The sequence below is a fragment of the Gymnogyps californianus genome, chromosome 2 (genome assembly GCF_018139145.2).
Source record: "Gymnogyps californianus isolate 813 chromosome 2, ASM1813914v2, whole genome shotgun sequence".
Taxonomy (NCBI): Eukaryota; Metazoa; Chordata; class Aves; order Accipitriformes; family Cathartidae; genus Gymnogyps; species Gymnogyps californianus.
The window spans coordinates 131542064-131547331 of NC_059472.1; positions in this window are offsets into that span (position 1 = coordinate 131542064).

Genomic DNA, 5268 nt, shown 5'->3' on the forward strand with positions numbered 1-5268 from the left:
CACCTACCTTGGTCCTTTAAAAATAGGGTAACAAATAAAAATTACCTCAATACAAACTGTCCTTTCCTAGAGAACCACAATAAATTCAAACAGTAAAGAGAAGAGCAGCTAGGGTAGCCCAGGACATATGCAGCCTATTTGAGAAGACTAGAAGAGCTTGTCTTGGTCTAGAGGCTGTGAAAACATGACTTTTGTTGAGAAACACATTAGTGGGATAAACACTCGTTATGGAAAGAGCTGGTTCATTAAAGGCCAAATGGATTCCCAAATGAGTGTTACAGTCTGACTGGGAATAAACTTAGGCTGGGAATCACAAGGTGATTTTTAATGATCACAGCAGGGATGTTCACAAACAGCTCTTCAATAGATGAGGAGAGGACCAGAAAACAGGCTGGTTCAGAATGCACCTGACCAGTTCATGAAAGAAGCTATGACACGGTTGCCAGCAACAGCTGGGGATCATAGTTACTGACCCAATAAGGCCCTTTGCAGGCCCTCACAAGCACCAAGCTTCTAGGTCAAAAGGACCCTCTGCTACTCTGCAGGGAGTCAAACGCCAATAATGTCAGCATTACTGCACACACACAGGGACAAACACGATGCTCATGAGCTGTGGAGTCTTTTCGTCTGTGCACAGCACATTCCCAAAGCCTCCATGCTCTAAGGTTGACCGTGGCCTCTCCAAGCCTACATTCCTGTGTCAGACCTATTGCGGCTTGTATTTCAGACTCTTCTCTTTCCTTTTTTACTCATAGTCTAAGACAGGAATGTTTAACAGAACTGGAAAGGCCATAGAGACTGTATTTAAACTGCAGTGAAGACTGGTAGAGGGAGAATGGGATTCAGCAATCCCTGCAGGGCTTTGAAGGAGCTTTAGAATGAAGCAGGTAAGCTACAGAAAACATGTAATCTGTTACTAGGAGTTAGCCCTAGATGGCTGCAAGCAGTCAATACTGTAGCTAAGGATTAATAGCGGGCATTAACTTGGTGGTTATAAAAATAGTTACGAGCAAGAAAGAGGGACAGAACAGCTCTGCTGCCATGTTGTGCTTACTGAGCTGTTTAGGATTCCTGAAAAGTGTGAACAAAAACCAACCAAACAAAAAAGTCCCCAAATGCAATATATTTAAACATCTTAAATCTTTTTTGTAAAGCCTTTTGAAAGTAAGAAAGCAGCAAAGGAAACTTTAGTGGAAAGCTATCTATCTCATGGATTAGCAACTGGCTTTGCAAAAAGAACGCAAAGAATAAGCTTAAATTGCTATTTTCTGTGTGCTGACAGATTCAGAATTCAGGAGCATAGCTAATATTGGTTCAATAAATATCTTAAGGAGATGCAGCCAAGTGGGGATTAGAGAAGCAGAAACAGCACATGGGCATTCATTGGGTTTTTTTAACTGGTTAATTAAATGAAGGATTATTCAGTTGTTTCCCAGAGAGGACCTGAAGAGGGAGCAAAATGCCATTGTATTTTTCATTGAGAGTTTTTTCATTACAGTCTTCTAAGCTGTCCCATTAAGAGATCAGATATATTCCCCTCTCCCTTCAAGCAAATCGCCAGAGTTCAGGAGACTACCAGGATCATACACTGAATATACGGCTCAAACAGCACCATGCTTCCAGCTAGTCATTATCCACTGGACTTTCCTTTACAGAAAGAGATACTAGCAAAGAATCATGGCAGAAACGTAAATCCCTAATTACTTTATTCATGTGTGAGATCTTCAGGAGGCCAGTCAGGATACAGTGCCCCAGCAGTGCACTATTTTCTGTGCAAGTATTCAGAGTACAAAGGGCTCAGTGGCTACCAAGAGGATATAAGGAAAATGATACGACAGGAGTCAGAGAGCTTACTTTCCATTAGGAAAGGATACTCATTTTCTTTCCCACCTTTACACATCTCAGAAACAATCAGACTTTTAGTTCTTATAACAGAGATGATTAATGCATTTATTAGGACACAAGAAAAGTACAGGAGAGTATATAGAGGATTTAGTACAAAAGTAACTGAGCAGCATAATAACAGATGAAATTTAAAAGTGAAGTATGAAGAAACATACTGCACAGAACTGTTGAACACAACTCAGCCACAAATGGGTTTTAAAACAGTTGTTACCTCCTGGAGGAACAATTTCAAAATAAGTGCAGACTCCTGCCTTTTGCTCTGCCTCTAGCATCATTCAGGAGAGATTAATGTTAAGCTGCAGAGAAGACAGAATATTCTGTTATTTCATAATCCTTGTGTATCTGGCATTTAGTTTTGTTCAGCACATTTCATAAGTAAGAAAAAGCAAAAAAGTTTGGAAAAAAGCAATTATTAAAAACAGGAGATTAGTTACGCCCCAAGAAAGATATGTGAAAACTAAACTTGTTCTTTCTGGGGAAAAAAACCAACCAAACAAAATGAAACAAACAAAAAAAACCCCACCACACAAACAAACGAGCAGACAACAAAAAACCCTCAAAAAACTATAAGCTACAACTTAGCAATAAGTACATAACACATGTACTACAGAAAAGTTTAATCAGTCATTTGTATCATGTACCTGTAAGCCCCTGAATGAAAAAGCTCTGGGAGTTTTTGTTTAGTCAAATTCATCAGACGAAAGAAGAAACTTAGAAAGTACACTCTAATTTACTTGTTTAGTTTTCTGCTTGGAATATTGTGCTGGTTTTGGCTGGGATAGAGTTAATTTTCTTCACAGTAGCTAGCATGGGGCTATGTTTTGGATTTGTGCTGAAAACAGTGTTGATAACACAGGGATGTTTTAGTTATTGCTGAGCAGTGCTTACAAGAGTCAAGGCTGCCTCTGCTTCTCACACCACCCCACCAGCGAGTAGGCTGGGGGTGCACAAGAAGCTGGGAGGGGACACAGCTGGGACAGCTGACCCCAACCCACCAAAGGGGTATTCCACACCATATGACGTCATGCTCAGCACATAAAGCTGGGGGAAGAAGAAGGAGGGGGGGATGTTTGGAGTGACAGTGTTTGTCTTCCCAAGTAGCTGTTACGCGTGATGGAGCCCTGCTTTCTTGGAGATGGCTGAACACCTGCCTGCTGATGGGAAGTAGTGAATGAATTCCTTCGTTTTCTTTGCTTGTGTGCGCGGCTTTTGCTTTACCTATTAAACTGTCTTTATCTCAACTCACGAGTTTTCTCACTTCTACTCTTCTGATTCTCTCCCCCATCCCACAGGGGGGGAGCGAGCGAGCGAGCGGCTGCGTGGTGCTTAGTTGCTGGCTGGGGTTAAACCGCAACAAATATGATGAAGGCAAAAAGCTTAATATCATTTGAAGAAAAGGCTTAGAGACATATCCTAGGAGCATAAGAAAAACATCTGCAATGCTAGTAGTTTGGATTAAGTGTTCTCAGTGCTCTGAGACTTCATGCTTCAGGATAATAAGCTCATCCTGGGCAGTTTTCAGTGTTTGCAAAGCATCCAGCATTGATCATTGTCAGAAACCACTAATCTGCTCTGATATAACACTTGACACATTCCTGAAGTCATATGTAAAAAAAAGCAGACAATGAAGCTGGCATATTAAAACCTGATTCTAAAACTACCAGCCAGGCAATTACTTGGTTACAAAAGTCTTGAAAACTTGACACAACAGGCAGCAAAACTAGCATAAGATCTCTGCAGGGAGGAATCCCACCTCTCCACTGACAGAAACATTCCATTGGTGCTACCACCTGCAGCAGTGATTTCTTCTCAATGAAGAAGACGGCCTGTACATCTATGAATCATGAACATGTTGTCTCATGACTTGGTCAGACTTCACATTCAACAGCTCCTCCTGCTGCTATACACAGAGCCCCCACAGCTCTGCAGAGAACTGGGTACACATTTAAAAGCATTAAGCCTGCCATAGCACACTAGTTTTATTTCTATGGGAGAACCGAGCTAAATTTGCCAGTTTGTGGCCTTATTTCTACTTATGTTATAAATGGTTTCTCCTTTGAAAATCCTAAAGTAAGCAAAGCTTTTATTTTTTAAGACTCTCATCTGAATCGTGGGGCCCTGCTAGCGCTCTTATTTCAGGTCCTCCTGTCTGGCCTACAGCTTAAATACAAGAACTATGTAGGCTTTAGTAGATTACATTAGATTAGCACATCATCGTTACATAAAGAGACCCAACCATACAAATCTCCTTACAAAAGGAGTCTTAATTTGGAGCTTTTCTCAAGGCTAAGTTGATGCTTTAGAGACTAATTTGACAAAATCTTTATTTAAACTGCTGCAGAACTACTTCTTACTCTATAGCTTGGATTATTCAGAAGATAATGTCCCAACTGATCATGTCAATGAGAGGACAGTAATCTTTGGCTCCCACAGATAACACAAAGCAGATGTATTAACAATGCAGGCAATTGTCATCCCCTCCGAACAGGATATGGCTGAAATTCTTCCAACTGTTTGATTATTAGAAAGAAAAATTATTTTTTAAAAAATTGAAAATGTGGTGGTTTTGACCAATTACTTGCCACCTAAAAATAGAAATTGAGGCCAGTAGAAATTACTGTTCTTGTAGCATGTTTTTTTGTCAGATGTAATCAGACTCTCAGACAATGCTCAAGGACATTTATTATACCTCTATTATTTTAAGCTTTCCAGTAAACTGTGGCAGACTCCACAACAGCATGAGACTAGCTTTAAAGTTAAAAACATAATGGACTTAATAAAAGGATACCCTTTTACTTGTCTTTCAATTCTTGAGCCCTTAAAGTTAATTTTAAAGTTCTTTTCCACAAGCAACAAAATTATGTTTTTAAGAAAAGCTGAACTTCTGACAAATTGCTAGGTCCTGAATCTTTCAAATGTTAATGTCCTTGTGACTCAACTTAATTAACTTTGGCCTTGAGTCCAAAAATGTTCTTTTTTTAAATTACTATCTTGAATCACCTATCTTTTTAGCCTACTTTCACTATGGGAACTGGTTTATAAGGACTCAGAATGAGTTTTCTCATAGTAAAACAGAAGTTGATGCAGTCCTATCCTAGGACGACTCTTGCCTTTGGAAGTCCTTTCTTGCTATTCCATGCTTCATTGCAAATTACCTGACTTTATGCATTTATGTTTTGTACTCGCTCCTCCTCTATACTCATCCAAACAAGACACCGCTATTGTGTTACTTGCCTCAAACCATGAACTGATTACCGAGAAGTTGTATCCCACGCTTCTGTCTATCTTATACTGAGGTCCAAGGCCTCATTATACTCTTCTGTGAGTCTACAGATAACTAGACATCCATCAGTCTACAAGTAG